The sequence below is a fragment of the Rhincodon typus genome, chromosome 5, assembly GCF_021869965.1.
Source record: "Rhincodon typus isolate 14 chromosome 5, sRhiTyp1.1, whole genome shotgun sequence".
Lineage (NCBI taxonomy): Eukaryota > Metazoa > Chordata > Chondrichthyes > Orectolobiformes > Rhincodontidae > Rhincodon > Rhincodon typus.
The window spans coordinates 76,617,749-76,635,765 of NC_063336.1; positions in this window are offsets into that span (position 1 = coordinate 76,617,749).

Below are 18,017 nucleotides of genomic sequence, written 5' to 3' on the forward strand. Positions count from 1 at the left end.
AATGGCTGTCCTTGTGAATGGAAAGCTGTTTCAAGCGGTGTTCTGCAAGGCTTGGTATTGGAACCCTTACTGTTTGTTTTATACATTAACAATTTGGACTTGAATGTTGGGGACACAATTGGGAAATTTGCAAATGACATAAAATTGGCTGTGTAGTGGGCAGTGTGGAGAGTAGGCATAAGCTCCAAAATGATATCCATAGGTTAGTGGAGTGGATGGGAAAGTGGCAGATGAAGTTCGACTCTGATGAGTTGAGATGATGCATTTGAGGAGGTCAAACAATAAAAGCAAATACACAATAAAGAGGAATATACTGACAGGAGTAGATGAAGTGAGAGATCTTGGTGCATTGGTGCACAAGTCCTCTGGAGTAGCAGTCTTGGTAGATAAGTTTGCAAATAAAGCATATGGAATGTTCTCCTTTGGCAGAGGTATAGAATACAGATGTATGAATATGATGATGAAATTCTGGTAGACACTGATGAGGCCACAACTGGAGTATTGTGTGCAGCTCTGGTCACCATATTACAGAAAGGACGTAATTGCTATTGAGAGACTACAGGAAAGATTTATTCAAATGTTGCCCAGGCTGGAGAATTGTAGCTATGAGGAGAGATTGGAGAAGTTAGGATTGTTTTCCTTGGAACAGAGAAAACTGAGGGGTGACATGAGTGAGGTATACAAAATTCTGAGGGGTAGAGATAGAGTAGACAGGAGGAACCTGTTTCCCTTGGCAGACAGTTCAAAAACAAGACGTTATAGATTCAAGCTAAGTGGCAAAAAAGTTAGAGGGGACATGAGGGAAAGCTTCCTTACAGGTTTTGGAATTTGCTTCCTGAGTTGGTGGTGGAGGCAGAGATCCTAAACTCTTTTAAAAATAACCTGAACCTGCGCCGTAAGTGTGGTAAACTGCAGGGCCGTGTGATGAGTGCAGGAAGATGAGGTTAGAAAGGGCATCTAGGTGTCTTTGGGTTGGCATGGACAATATGGGTCAAGTGGCCACCTTCTGTGCTGTATCATTTCCATGGTTATATGATTCTAGGTTAAGAAGGAAACATACAGCATCCTAAACTTTATATATACTACTGAGGCAAAAGTGCAGAACAATAAAGTTAATACATGCATTTCTAAGCCATTAGTTAGGTTTAAGAGGGAATATTGCTTCAAATCATCTGGGAGAAATACCTGACGTCTTCTCACTTCTGCCCAAGTAAGTTCTGGCAGGAAGATCGACCTGCTCCACCCTGTCTCCACTTAAGACCCTTAAGATTTGATTTAACAAGCACTTTTCCTCCTGGGCTGCAGTTATCACAGCATCAGGTGGGACAACTGATAGCCTGAGGTCTGCAAGTCAGTTTTAGAGTGGGTGTTGGGCCTTGATCTGAAATAATTGAAGGTATGGACATGCAGCTGGCCAGGTGGCAGCTGAAAGCCTAACCCTTGCTTCCCTCTCCTATGGCCCACCTCTCCCTGTGACACCCTTTTGGAGCGAGACTCCATAACCCCCAACAAAACAACTCCTTCCTTTGTTAGAGACAACAAGGTGCAGGGCTGGATGAACACAGCAGGCCAAGCAGCATCATAGGAGCAGAGAGGCTGACGTTTCGGGCCTAGACTTACCCTCCTCTCTCCTTCCTTTGTTCCTGGGTCACTCATTCATTCTCAGAACCTGAATAGTCTTAAGGATGTAAGGCTTTGGTGACTTTGACTGAGCAAGGAAGATAGGGAAAGGGGTGTGTTTTCATTAGTACAGAGGTGATTTAGGGGACATTCACCATGAGCATTCCAAATCCTGAATAGTTTTGAAAGAGTGATTAACTGTCCCCAGTGCCTAAGGGTCTGCTAACCAAGCACACATTATGATAATTGACCAAAGAACCAGAGGTAAGAGGAAACTCTTTTTTTAACTCAGTGAGTAATTTTGATCTGGGATGCTGTGCTTGAAATAATTCTGGAATCAACTTTAACCTCAATTTTATTATAATATAAGGAGGAAGGATTTGGATAAATATTTAAAAACAAAAAGAAGTTGCATGGTCGTGAGGGGAGGACAGGGCTAATTGGATAGTTTCCTTCATAGGCAGGCAATAGAGTTAGTGACCTCCAACTGTGCTGTGTCTTTTTATGATTTTGTGCTTTATATTGCACCTTTCATGTACTCAGCGTGTTCTAAGTGCTTCACATGCAATGAAGTACTTTTCAAGTGTAGTCACTGTTAGTAGTATTTTAATTACATTGTTACCATACATGGGTGAAGGGTATTGTTTAAGTAAGTATTGAGAGCACTTAGAAAGAGAGAGTGCCAGGTTGATCAGTAGAAAGCAGACAAAGATCAGTGCTGTATTCTGTCAATAATCCCATTACCAAGAAAACTATGAAGAGAGACTTCTGGGGCACTGTGTTGGTAGGCAGGAAGGAGATATGTGTAATGTTGTATGTGCAATGCTATAAATAAACTTGTTATCAAAAAAAGTATCGGTGTCTAGTTTCAAACTTCACCAACTGTCTTAGGATGAGAATAACCATCATTATGTACTGGAGAAAATACGGCAGCCAATTACACACAGCAATATGTCACAAATGACAACGAGCTGATGACTGGATAAGCTGCTGTGGCGGTATTGGTTAAAAAAAAAATTAACCAGATCTTTGCCTATTCTTCTTCCTATAGTGTCTTTTCAATTACCTGAAAAGAAGCATGGGTGCTACCATCGTGGCTTGAATGGTCATACGGTTTGGATCTCGGGATTCTGTCACCTTGGAGAGAATGCTATCTTAGGCTCTCCTGGCCAAATGTGATCCAAATGTTTTTTTTCCCTCTTAGAATGAGTGATGTTGTCTGACTTTGGGAGGTTTCTGTTAACTGTTTTCTACTCGATTAGACACAATGCTGTTCTGTAATATATCTCAAAAATTTAGTTTCTTCCTCCCTTTTTTTAACCTCTGTAGCATGTGACTGCTGTATCACTGTTACATGCTGTATTATTATCTCATTATCATATCCATTTTCATTAAGCTTCAAAAGGCAGAGCTATGGTTTAACAGCTCACCTGAAGTGCAAAATATGCAGCAATTTCACAGCACTACACTGGAATGTTGGCATGGATTACACGCTGAAGTTATTAGAGTGGGGTTTGAACCCGCAACTATGTGTCAAAGATGAAAGTGTTACTTTAACACTGACATGAAAGTCATGAGCCAGAACTGATGTTGACATTTAAAAAGATATTGCAAATATGAAACGGCACAATGCGTTTCAACATCTGAAAATACTCAAATAGTTTCAATCACATTATAAAGATCATCCTTGTAAAATGTAGAACTATTAAATATTGAGAGTGATGGATGGTTACTAATTTCACAAGTCATGCCCAATCCTGATATATTCAGCAGGAGGGATTTTCATTATAATCTGAAGTGCTCCTTTAACAGATTAATACCAGGACAGTCAATGGCATGCTTCCTACTGAACAGGGCTTGTTAAATAATGAATAGATATAATCAGGCCCAAATGTCTTGTGTTGGAGGTGAAATGCCGTTATGAGCTGCTGAGTTACAAAGCGATTTGAAGTCTTTTTTTTAACCAGGTGGAAGATATTTAAAATTTACATTTATAAAGCTGCATGTTTATGGACACTTGTGATCATAAATGTGTGCGTTTGCTCAGGTATGTATTAAAACTGATAAAATTCTAACAGGACTAGACAGGACAAATGCAAGGAGGATATTCCCGATGACTGGGACGACTGCAATGAGGAGAACTGTTTTCACACAGAGAGTAGCTATCCTGTGAAATTCTCTGCCACAGAAAATGGTTGAAGCCAAATTATTAAATATTTTCAAGAATGAGTTAGATACAGTTCTTAGGGTTCAAGGTGTTGGGAGAAAGCAAGAAGTGGGTACTGAGTTGGATGGTCAGCCATGATCATATTGAATGGCAAAGCAGGCTCGAAGGACTGAATGGCTTGCTACTGCTCCTATTTTCTATGTTATGCAAGTGCTAATACATGTGTTTGTGTTTATGCTGATGCATGTATTTGTTGCACCTGTGTGTTAATGAATGCATGTGTTCATATGTCCATACATTTTTGTTTGCTAATGTAAGTGTTTATATGCTGATGGATGTGAATGTTCACGGATCTATGTGTGTTGTTACATGTGTGTGCCGATGGGTTTGTGTATTGATGATGTACGTATGTCCGCACATTTAGGCTGATGAATGTGGTTTTCCACGTGTGCTTATGTATGACTGCATGTTTAGATGTGTGTATATGTTTGTTGGTATGTGTGTGTCATGCTAGTATACAATGTGTGCTGATGATTGTATTTTTCCAACTGAGGGTGGCACAGTGGCTCAGTGGTTAGCACTGCCAACTCACAGCGCCGGGGATCCGGGTTTGATTCCAGCCTCAGGTAATTGTGGAGTTTGCACAATCTCCCTGTGTCTGTGTGGGTTTCCTCTGTGTGCTCTGGTTTCCTCTCACAGTCCAAAGATGCACTGGTTAGGTGGATTGACCATACTAAATTGCCCATAGTGTCCAAGGATGTGCAGGCTAGGTGAATTAGCCATGGATAAATGGGAGCTATGGGAATAGAATGAAGGCTGGGTCTGGGTGGGATGCTCTTTGGAGGATTGGTACAGACTTAATGGGCTGAATGGTCTCTATCTGTACTGCAGGGATTCTATGATCTGTACCGATGCATCTGTGTGTTGGTTTGCGTATATTGATGTGAATTGTTCAGTGTCTGTTTTATGGGTTCTCAATATATGTGGATGTCTGTGTTTGTGTGTGTTAATATCTATTTTTATAAGTGTGTGCATGATGACACATGTCTAGTCATGCAAATCTATATGTGCTTGCTGACAATTATTATGTCTATACGTCTATGCTTGTTCATGCATATTCTGTTTATGTGAGTGTGTCAATGCATGTGTGCATGCATCTATGCATGTGTTTGTCTGACTGTATGCTAATACATGCATATGATGTTTGGATGATTGTGTGTGCATGCTGATACTGGTGTGCACGAATGGAAGTACCTGTTGATAGAAGTGTGTGGTTATACAAGTTTGAGGTAATAAAGGTATGAGCAGATACATTTGGATGTCCTGATGCTATATACATATTTGTTAATACATGTGTTAGTCTTCATATTTGTGCATGTGTGCTCATGCACATACCTGAGTTTGTGAATGTGTACTTATGTATATAATTTGGGCTTGTGCATGTGTACTCATGTACATAACTGTGTTTGTGCATGTGTGCTTGTGCATATACCTGTGTTTCTGAACATATACCCATGTATAGAACTACATTTGTGCCTGTGTGCTTATGCATGTATCTGTGTTTATGCATGTGTGCTTGTAAACATAACTTTTGTTATGCATGTGTGTGTATGTACCTGTGTTTATACACATGTTATTGCACAATAAAGGTATGTGCTGATAGATTTGGGTGTCCTGATGTTTTTGTGTATGTTTGCTAATCGTGTGTTTTGTCTTTATATTTGTGCATGTGTGTTCATGCACATAAAAACCTTTGTGATTTTTGCTTGTGCATATATGTGTGTGTGGGTGTGCAAATGTGCTCATGCACATACCTGGGTTTGTGCATGTGTGCTTATATACATCACAGTGTTTGTGCATGTGCTTGTGCACATAACTGTGTTAATTCATGTGTGTTCCTATCAGTGTTTATGCTTGTGTGTTTGTAAACATAACAAGGTTTATGCATGTGTGCTTATATACGTGTGTTCACATTTGGGTGTCCTGATGTGTATGTGTGTGTTTGCTAATACACATAATTGCTTTGTCTTTATATTTGTGAATGAGTGCTTGTGCTCATGCACATTCTTGTCTTTGTGGCTCAGTGCTTGTACATGTAACTGTGTGAAAGTGTGCTAATGCAAATGCCTGAATTTGTCCACGTGTGCTCATATGCACAACAGTGTTTGTGCATCAGTGCTTATGCATGTACCTGTACCTATGCAAATATGCCCATGCATATAACTAGGCTTGTGCTTGTGTGCTTGTGCACGTACCTATGTTTATGTATGTGCGTGTGCGCTCATAATTTTGTTTGACCATATATGGCGGCATATGTACCTGTGTTTATACACATGTGCTTGTAAATATAATTGTCTTTATTCATGTACGCTTGTGCATTTACCTGTGTTTATGCATCTGTGCTCATGCAAACACCTGTGCTTGTGCTTTTGCTTTTGCTATCATGCAGACATCTGTGTTTATACATATGTGCTCATGCAAGTCCCTGTATTTCTGCCCATGAATGCTTGTATATGTACCCATGTTTATGCACATATGCTTATAAACCTACTTGTGTTTGTCCCTGTGTTCATTCATGTATCTGTGTTTGTGCATGTGTGCACACGTATGTATCTGTGTTTGCTCTTGAATATCCCTGTTTATGCTCACCTGGCTACAAAATGTCTCCTCCCACTCCAGCAACAGTTAGCTTTAAATTGGCACCTGGAGCTCTTCAGATGTGCTTATGCCAAGCTGGATGGTTTCAAAAAGCTCTGCACTGACTGTCCAAAAGTAAGACCTAACGCCTACCCAAATCCCTGGCAGGAAGATCACAGAAACAGGATAGATACAGCAGATTACCTTTTCAAGACAGATTTACTCAAAGGGTACTGCTAGGTCCACTTGCTTGCCCACGTGAAGGAAACATTGCCTTTGCAACTTCAGAGGGTTATACAGTGTCAAATTCATAGAATCCCTAAAATGTGGAAGCAGGCCATTTGGCCCATCGAGTCCACACTGATCCTCTGCAGAACATCCCATCCAGACACGCACCCCTACCATATCCCTGTAACCCTGCATTTCCCCTGGTTAATCCACCTAGGCTGCACATCCCCGGAAGCTATAGACAATTTAGCATGACGAATCCACCTAACCTGCATATCTTTGGATTATGAGAGGTGGTGTTATCCCCATATATCACCTGCCCTCGTGGATAGAAATGGTTGTTATGTAAGATGCTGACTAAGGAGGTTTGGTGAATTTCTGCGGTGCATCTTGTGAACGGTGCACACTGGTGCTACTGCTCGGTGGTGGATGAATATTTGTTGATGTGATGCCAACCAAGTGGCTGAAGATTGTTTGGACTGAATTGCATCAAGAATTAGTTTTTTCCTACTCACCCCAAGAACTCTTTCACACTTCTTGCACCTTTTCTTCCTATTGGAGCTTATCTCTGGCCAAGTGCTGGAAATTGGGACAAATGTAGATTTAGAATAGTTTTTATTGGCGCAAATTCGATAGGCCAAAGGGTATCTTCAGTACTGTCTAATTCGATGATTCAACCGTCATCGGAATAAAAGCGTACTCTACTCAACCTGTCCTCCAAATGTAATTCTTGGCACCATTCAGGTCAATTGGGGCTATAAGCCCTTCAAAACATGCCTCTTTCCTCAGAATCACTGGCCAGAACTAAAGCTAATAGCACAGACCAGACTTTAAGTGACTCTTGGATAGGCACATGGATGATAGTAAAAAGTGGGTTGATCTTAGTAGGATAATAGGTTGGCACAACATCGTGGGCCGAAGGGCCTGTACTGTGCTATACTGTTCTATGTTCTAATCAGAGATTTGTCCAGGTCCAACATAAGTTCAACAGCTCCCTTGAGACCGAGACCCACATTTTACTAATCTTACAAATTTTCTTTTTATAGCTGTCCTCTTGCCTTGAGCAGAATGCTTCACTTTGCATTATTCTATGAATCTTCTAGTAGATAGTCAGGCTGACACCCATCGACTTTGTAAATACCGACAAACTTAGAGGAAAAAGAAAATTGCTGCCATTTTTCAGAATTATCTAAGTGACAAACCTGGTCAGTTTCAGATGAGATTTTTTGCAAATGCTGCTGCTGCACGGAACAGATATAATTCTAAATCTCTGAACAGTAGTGTCATGGTTCTCTTCACTGAGAACAGACAATTTAAAAAGAGAAAGATTGTGGGTCGATTTTTGTTTTACTGTGTTATTTTGCGTCATTATTATCAGACAAATAAACAGTCACTTACAGATTATAGGAGCTTTGTCCATCGAACAGCCGCATTAATGGCTCAGTCACCTGGAACTCATTTTTTTGGGTCTGCTTGGCAGCACATAAAACTATTATGCATCATCGAGTCACCCCATAGTGGGGTGAAGTTAGTAGATCAATAGAATTAGTAAATTTATGTTTAATGCCTGCTGTTTGTTGCTGTTTGCTTTTGAAATTAAGCTGTTAAAGTGGTTGATAAATAAAGATAGGAAGATTGAATCCCTCATTAAGGAAAAATTAGCCTTAGAAGAAGGTGCAAGGACTCTCTTGTGATGCAGTGGTAGTGACCTTATCCCTGGACCAGAAAGCCTGGTTTCAAGTCCCACCTGCTCCAGAAGTGTGTAATAATATCTCTAAACAGGTTGATGAGAAAAATAGGTAGAAGAAGGTGCAACACAAGTTCACCAAATTAACTCAGGGGTTAAGAGGCTTCAATGAGCAGGACGGCTTGCAAAGACAAGGCTGGTATTCCTCTCGAATTTAAATCATTATTCAGGGATCCACCTGAGGTGTTTAACATCATGAAAGGAATATATAGAACGGGTGGGGCAGAACTACACCCTCTGACAGGCATTAGCTGCCCACTGAAGAGCCTCAACTGGGCCATTGTTTGGCAAACCAATGTTTGTAAAATCATGGCAGGGCATGGGTGAGGTAATGGTGAGCATGTTGCCAACAATAGAGTGCTGTAGTGCTGTTTAGAATTCAACTCACTTTTCCCATGCCCTCCTTTAAAAGTTTCAGCAATGATTTTCAGAAGGGATTTGTATAAACACCTGAAGTCAAGAACAAAGCACTGGCACTAATAAAAGTGCTCTTTCAAAGACACAGTGACTGGTATGAAGGGTTGACGGGCCCTCTACTCTGTCTGCTGCTGGTTTCTATAAGTGTCCATTCCCCCAGCCGTAAGGAAGCCAGTGCAAAATTCTGATGAAAGCTCAAGAGGCACATTTTAAAATAGATGTTACATCAAAGATATTTATAATTATCTCTCATATTATAATTATATGATAGCAAAGAACAATTAGAGGGAGCATCAATCATTTCAGTTCTGAAGAAGTTTAACTAGACCAGAAATATTAATTCTGCTTTCTCTCCAAAAATGCTGCCTGACCTGCAGAGATTTTCCAGTGAATTTTGTTTTATTTTGTTGTGCAAGGTCAAAATGTCACAACTTAAATTTAGAACCATAAATGACAGTTCTGGCGGTTGCATTTATTACCTGCTTCATCATTACTCAGATTGGACATTTAAAGTACACCCTGTAGTGGAGAGGAGATACTTCTGAGGAAATTCACACCTTAGTATCAAAAAATTATCAGTCATGAATGTGATACTTAGTAAATTATTTGGGCTATGCTTTGATGTCATTTCATACAACTTTGATAAAGGTAGCAAATTCACTTGGAGTTCAAGCTTTTGTATATGAATAAGTTTTAAAATGGTGTAAAATAGTGCAATGATTGCAGAACAAAATGTTGAAATGTACCATTTACCTGAACCATTAGCTTCTTCCAGACACCATTTGGTTTGTAGTGCATTATCTGCCTTGCTGCCATTCTCTTTGTCACTATATCACTAGTTTAATCCTATATATGTTCTTTTCATAAACACATAGCAATCAATCAGTTCAACAGTCTCTGGTTTCCATCAAGGTTTCACTATTTTCCTTGAACTGCATTGAAGAGGTGTAGGATCCTTGTTACCTCTATCATTCTGACTGAAGGGAGATTCTGGTTTAATGGATATTGTTTAGTAGGCTATTAATCCAGATGCCCAAGCTAATGCTCTTCCACGGCAGCTCATGGAATTTGAGTTCATTTAGTAAATCCGTATTTATAAATCTGGTCTTAGTAATGGTGACCACATGAGCTATCACTGATTGCCATAAGACCTGCTAATGTCCTTAAGGAAAGGACCTTTATTTGGCCTGGCCAACATGCAGCTGCAGACCCACAACGGTGTGGTTAACCTTTTCACTATTCTCTGAAATTATGTTTTAGTTCAAGAACAGTTCACCGCCACCCTTTCAAGAGCAAGCAGGGATGGGTAATAAATGCTGGCCCATTCATTATTCAACGAATGATAAAAAAAAGCAACAAATGCTGGACTTACAAGTGAAACTTTCATCTATGAAAAATATTTAATTAGAAAGAAAAATATAAACTCTCAGAGATGTCACTTTGTTTATTGCTGGTAACAGTCACTTACCACTATATGTGGATCCGTGCTGAATGACATTTGCAAAATAAGGTCACCAGTATGACCTGTCAACCCGCAGTTATCCAGCAGTTGTACAAGCTTGCATCAAAGGCAGGGCTGCTGATTGAGGTAAGCCAGGCTGACATGAGAAATGACGTTTGAGTGGTTGGGTAAGGATTATAATGCTCTAAATGTGAGAATGGAATATAACATTATCTCATTGCTAATGCACCTTAAAGTAGTGTGCAACCATTGTAAAGAGATTACTAAAAGCTAAGTGGATATACATAAACATGCACTGTGATTTTCCTAATGTAGCATCATGATAAATGTGCAACATAGATTCATTTACGAATACATATTGAGCTGTGACTATATATGTGGAACTGGCAATACACTGGAATTGCCAGTAGCTACACTGAATTAGAGAACCTATCCAAATAAGTAACCCTATAAATAATCCTGTTGTTGGAAGTTATTTAACATCATGGGTTTGCATACATTACCATGAACACAATGGGGTCAGATTTTCTACTGATCTTTACATATTATTATACATTCAGTGCTTTCTCTGCAATACAGGATAGGTCAGTCACAAAAATTGCAGATGCTACTCTTGCTCTCTATAATGATAAAAATGGCATGGCCTAATTACAATAATTCTATTTAAATTGTTAGATTATTTCATTATGAAAAAAATGCAAAATTTTTCATGCCAAACATCAATTTGACTTGCCTTGTGGCATTATTTGCTAAGGCCTGTAAAGACCCTGATTGGTGGTTGGAGTGAAGATTTGCATTAGTGCAGTTACCACTACTGGAAGGAAGACCTCAGCAAGACACCCTCTGAGTTTAAGTGAAGACAATTATCCAACCAAAAAAAGAGTCACAGTGAGGGAAAGGGAAAGTAAGGGAAAGTGAGTGGTCTTGTCCTACTGCAAATGACTATGAAGGAGGGAGCTGATTGGTGAGTAGTGAGTAAGGCAGGTAAGTCCTTACAACTTCTATTGTTTACAGTGCTTTTATTGGGTTCTAATTCGTAAGCACAGTACAAGGGCCAGGAAAGAAGGGCCGAATGAACTATAAATTGGGAACAAACACAAAGTTGCTGGAAAAGCTCACCATGTCTGGCAGCATCTTTGAGTTCTTAAGAAGGGTCGCCGGACCTGAAACGTTAACTCTGATTCTTTTTCTTCACAGATGTTGCCAGACCAGCTGAGCTTTTCTAGCAACTTTGTGTTTGTTCAGGAAAGAAGGGCAATGGATAACTGGATTTGAAGTACTCTCCAAGGTATAATTTAAAGAAGTAAACCATGGCAGGGGAGCATCAAAGTCTTGGTTTGCTCCTCTCGCTGTATGTGATAGGCCGGAGACAGTTCCAGTCCCCCGGGTCAGCATGTGTGCAGGAAGTGCCTTCATCTACAGCTCCTGGAAGCTTGGGTTTCAGAGCTGAGGCAGAGGCTGGGGACACTGTGAAGCATCTGTGAGGCAGAGAGTATTGTGGATAGGACGTATAGAGGGGTGGTCACACCGCAGGCTTAGACTCTGCAGGCAGGAAATGACCACCAAACAGAGCAAGAAAGATAGGCAGGTGGTGCAGGAATCTCCTGTGGCCACTCCCCTGCAAAACAGATATACTGTTTTGGATACAGCTGAGGGGAATGACCTCTCAGGGGAAAGTAGCAGCAGCCAAACTCGTTGCACCATGGTTGGTTCTGCTGCAGAGGGGAGGCGTAAAAAGTGTGCCAGTGCAATAGTTTTGGGGACTCAATTGTAAGGGGAATAGACAGATGTTTTTGTGGCTGCAAATGAAACCCCAGGATGGTATTTTGACTTCCTGCTGCTAAGGCCAAAGATGTCTCAGAGTAGGTATGGGACATTCTGGTGGTACACGTCGGTCCAAACGACACAGATTAAAAGAAGCATGTGGTCCTAAAAGCAGAATACATGGAGCTTGGAAGAAAGTTAAGAAATCAGACCTCAAAGTTAGTGATCTCAGGATTACTACTGGTGCCACGTGCTAGTCAGAGTAGAAATGATGGGATATATTGGATAAATACGTGGCTGAAAAGATGGTGTCGGTGGAGGGTTTCAGATTCCTGGGGCATTGGGACTGGTTCTGGGGGACGTGGGACCTGTACAAATTGGAGGGGTTACACCTGCACAGGACTGGGAATGATGTCCTGAGGAGGTGTTTGCTAGAGTGGTGGAGGAGGCTGGGAATCTGTGCAAGAAGGCAGAGAAGGAGGGAGCAAGGACAAAAACAAAAAGTAGAAGAGGTAATAAAAAAGTAATAAGCAGAGAAGCCAAGGTCAAAATTCAAACAGGGCTATTGAGGAAAATAAGAGTGATACAATATGAAAAAGACAAGTTTAATACGTGGAGCATTTGCAATAAAGTGGATGAACTAATCGTGCAGATAGATCTAAACAGGTAGGATACAATTGGGATTACGGAGACATGGCTGTAGGGTGACCAGGGATGGCAAGTGAATGTCCCAGGGTATTCAGTATTTAGGAAGGACAGGCAAAAAGGAAAAGATGGTTGAGTGGCATTGCTGGTTAAAGAGGAAATTAACACAATAGTGAGAAAGACTATTAGCTCTAACAATGTGGAGTCTGTATGTATAGAGTTGAGAAATACCAAGGGTCAAAAAACATTAATGGGTGTCATATATAGACCCCCAAACTGCAGTGGTGTTGTTGGTAATGGCATTACACAGGAAATTAGAGATGCATGTGATTAGGGAATATCAGAGTTCATGGGTGATTTTAATCTGCAAAAAGATTGGGCAATTCAAATTAGCTACAATGCTGTAGAGGAAGAATTCCTGGAGTACATATGGGATGGTTTTCTTGACCAATATGTGGAGGAACAAACTAGAGAGCAAGCCATCTTAGATTGGATACTGTGTAATGAGAAGGGAATCATTGGCAATCTAGCTATGCAAGACTCCTTGAGGATGAGCAACCATAACGTGATAATTTTTTTTATCAAGATGGAGAGTGAGATAGTTGATTTGGAAACAAAGGTGCTGAATCTTATTAAAGGAAACTATGACGATATGAGGTGTGAGTTGGCCTTGATAGATTGGGGAGAGTTGCTTAAAGAGATGACAGTGGATAGGCAATGGCAAACATTCAAGGAATGCATGGGGGAACTGCAACAACTCTATATATTCCTGTCAGGCACAAAAACAAAATGGGTAAGATAGCCAATACATGGCTTACAAAGGAAATTAGAGATAGTATCTGATCCAAGGAAAAAGCATACAGATTGGTCAAGAAAAACAAATGTCTGAAGATTGGGAGCAGTTTAGAATTCAGCCAAGAAGGACCAAGGGATTGATTAAGAAGGAGAAAATACAATACGAAGGTAAGCTTGCAGGGAACATAAGACTGACACTAAGAGTTTCTACAAGTAAGTGAAGAGAAAGAGATTGATGAAGACAAATGTAGGTCCCCAACAGACAGAAATGAGGGAATTTAATAACAGGGAGCAGGGAAATGGCTGAGCAACTGAATACATACTTTAGTTCTGTTTTCACAAAAGAGGATACAAATCAGATGCCAGAAATGTTGGCGAATGTAAGATTCAGTGAGAGGCAAGAATTGAGGAAGATCAATATTAGTAGAGAAATGGTGCTGGGAAAATTGTTGGGATTGAAAGCAGATATATCCCCAACGCCTGATAATCTACATCCCAGAGTACTTAAGGATGTGGCTGTATAAGTAATGGATACGTTGGTAGTCATCTTCCAGGATTCTCTAGACTCTGGCACAGTTCCTACAGATTGGAAGTTAGCTAATGTCACTCCAACATTCAAAAAGGGAGGTAGAGAGAAAACAGGGAATTATAGACCGGTAAGCTAACATTGGTAGTGGGAAAATTTTCAAATCCATTATCAAGGAATTTATAGTGGAGCACTTAGAAAGCAGTGGCAGGATCAGATGGAGTCAACATGGCTTTATGAAGGGGAAGTCATGCTTGACAAATCTGTTGGTATTCTATGAAAATGTAACTAGTAGAAATGACAAGGGAGAGCCAGTTGATGTGGTATATTTGGACTTTCAGACAGCATTTGACAAAGTCCCGCATAAGAGATTATTGAGCAAAATTAAAGCACATGGGATTGGGGAAAGTGTATTGAGATGGATAGAAAACTTGATGGCAGAGAAGAAACAAAGACTAGGAGTGAATGGGTCCTTTTCAAATTGGCAGGCAGTAATGACTGGAGTGCCACAGGGATCAATGATTGGACCCCAGCTATTCACAATATATATTAATGATTTCGATGAGGGAAGAAACTGTAACATCTCAAAGTTTGTAGATGATACTAAGTTGGGTGGGAGGGTGAACTGTGACAAGGATGCAGAGATCCTTCAGCATGATCTGGACAGGTTGGGTAAGTGGGCAAATCTATGGCAGATGCAGTATAATTTGGATAAATGTGAGGTTATTCACTTTGGAAGCAAAAACAAGAAGGCAGATTAATACCTAGATGACTATAAATTGGGAGAAGGGAGGGTGCAGTGGAACTTTGGTGTCCTTGTGCACCAGTCGCTGAAAGTAAGCATGCAGGTGATAAAGAAAGCAAATGGTATGTTGGCCTTCATTGCGAGAGGTTTCGAGTACAGCAGCTGGGATGTGTTGCTGCAATTATACAGGGCTGTGGTGAGGCGACACCTAGAGTATTGCACGCAGTTTTGGTCTCCTTTCCTGAGGAAGGATGTTGTTGCTCTCAAGGGAGTGCAGCGAAGGTTTACCAGGTTGATTCCGGAGATTACGGGACTGACATATGAGGAGAGATTGACCAGGTTAGGATTCTTTTCACTGGAATTCAGATGAATGAGGGGAGAACTCATGGAGACTTACAAAATTCTAACAGGACTAGACAGGGTAGATGCACGGAGGATGTTCCCATGATGGGTGTGTCCAGAACCAGGGGAGACAGTCTGACGATTCAGGGCAGACCATTTAGGACGGAGATGAGGAGATATTTCTTCACCCGAAGTGTGGTGAGCCTGTGGAATTCATTACCACAGGAAGTAGTTGATGCCAAAACAATGAATGTATTCAAGAGGTGACTAGATATAGCACTTGGGGTGAATTGAATCAAGGTTTTTGGGGAGAAAGCAGGATTAGGCTATTGAGTTGAACAACCAGCCATGATTGTGATGACTGGAGGAGCAGGCTTGAAGGGCCGAAAGGCCTCCTTCTGCTCCTCTCTTCTTCTTTGAATACATTTAAGTATGTTGCTGCATGCAGTTTATTTTTTGTCTAAGTGTGTACTTTATGCTCACATGTTTACATGGAATCACTTTGAAATGCAAAGTGTTTCACTTAAATTTGTCGAGCAACATTTTTGCTATATCATCATGGCCAGTGTTTGCTAATTCTGTGGCTGAACTGTTGAATGGTACAAGGCTTTTAATCTGAGTCATAGATATGGGTCATCTGTCTTACACTCGTAGAACATAGAACATAGAACAGTACAGCACAGTACAGGCCCTTCGGCCCACGATGTTATGCCGACCTATTATCCTACTCTAAGATCAAACTACCCTGCATAGCCTACATTTTACTATCATCCATGTGACTATCCAAGAGTCGCTTAAATGTCCCTAATGTATCTGACTCCACTAACACTGCCGGCAGCGCATTCCACGCACCCACCACTCTCTGTAAAGAAACTACCTCTGACATCTCTCCTATACCTTCCTCCTATCACCTTAAAATTATGCCCCCTCGTAATAGTCATTTCCGCTCTGGGGAAAAGTCTCTGACTATCCACTCTATCTATGCCTCTCATCATCTTGTACACCTCTGTCAAGTCACCTCTCATCCTTGGGGATGAGAGGGAGGTTTGGTCATGGGGTGAGGCCGGGGGTGGGGAGATTTTGAAAGTGGTAAAATCCACGTTCAGACCATTGGGCTGTAGGCTCCCGAGACAGAACATGAGGTGCTGGTCCTCCAGTTTCCGAGTGGCGACATTGTGACACTGGAGGAAGCCCAGAATGGACATGTCACTCAGGGAGTGGGATGGGGAGTTAAAATGGTTTGCAACTGGAAGGTGTTTACATTTGTCACGAACAGAGCGCAGATGCTGTTCAAAACGGTCTCCAAGTCTGCGCTTGGTCACACCGATGCAGAGGAGGCCACATTGGGATGCAGTAGACCAAGTTGACAGATGTGCAGGTGAACCCTTGTCCAATGTGGAAGGTTTGTTTTGTGCCTTGAATGGAGGTGAGGGAGGAGGTGTAGGGGCAGGTGTAGCACTTCCTGCGGTTGCAGGTAAAGATGCCGTGGGTGGTAGGTTAGTGGGGAGTGTGGAGCGGATGAGGGAGTCACAGAGAGAGCAGTCCCTACAAAAGGTATATGGGGTCGGGAGGGAAATATATCTTTGGTTGTGGGGTCAGATTGTATGTGACGGAAGTGGCGGAGAATGATAAGTTGGATGTGGAGGTTGGTGGGGTGATATGTGAGGACCAGGGGGATTCTGTCCTTATTCTTGATGAGGGGAGGGGATGTGAGGGCAGAGGTGCAGGAAACACACAAAATGCTGTTGAGGGCATTTTTGATCACTGGAGGGGGGAGTTTGCTGTCCTTGAAATAGGAGGGCATCTGGGATGTGTGAGAGTGGAGCGCCCCATCTTGGGAGCGGATGCGGCGGAGGCGGAGGAATTAGGAGTAGGGGATTGCATTCTTTCAGGAAGGTGGGTGAGAGGAGGCGTGGTCAATGTAGTTGTGGGAGTCACTGGGCTTGAAATAGATGTCGGTTTTGAGGTGGAGACAGAGGGTCCGTGGAGGAGCGGGAGGTATCGGAGATTGTCTAGGTGAATTTGAGGTTGGGTAAAAGATGTTAATAAAGTTGATGAACTGTTCTAGTACCTCGTGGGAGCACGAGGCAGCGCTGATACAGTCAGCAATGTAGCGGAGGAAGAGGTGGGTTATATTGCCAGTGCAGCAGCGGAAGAGGGACTGTTCCACATATCCTACAAAGAGGCAGGCATAGCTTGGATTCATGCGGGTGACCATGGCCACCCCCTTAGTCTGTAGGAAGTGGGAGGAGATAAAGGAGAAGTTATTAAGGGTAAGGACGAGTTCGGTTTAAGCGGTTGATGGTGTCAGTGGAGGGGTCCGGTTGGGCCTGTGGGAGAGGAAGGAGCGGAGGGCTTTTAGGCCATCTGTGTGGGGGTTGCAAGTATACAGAGATTGGAGGTCCATAGTGAAGATGAGGTGTTGGGAGGCAGGGAATTGGAAGTCTTGGAGGAGGCGGAGGACGTGGGTGGCATCCTGGACGTAGGTGGGGAGTTCCTGGACCGGGGGGAGAAATCAGAGTCGAGGCAAGCGGAGATCATTTCAGTGGGGCAGGAGAAGGCAGAGACAATGAGTCAGTTGGGACTCTCAGTTTTGTGGATTTTGGGAAGGAGATAGAAATGGGTGGTGTGGGGTTGGGGAACGATGAGGTTGGAGGCTGTGGGTGGGAAGTCACCTGAGGTGATGAGGTTGTGAATGGTTTGAGAGATGATGTTTTGGTTGTCAGCAGTGGAATCATGATCAAGGGGGTAAAAGGATGTAGAAATATTCTTTTTGTGATGGAGAAATTTGACATTTCACACATATAAGATATGTTTTCCAGGACCAAAGAGGGTCAGTAATGGTAGTTATACATTCAATATACCAGTCCGAACACAGTTACACCTTATTTAACAAGATATCACTTTTTGAAGAAAGTTTAT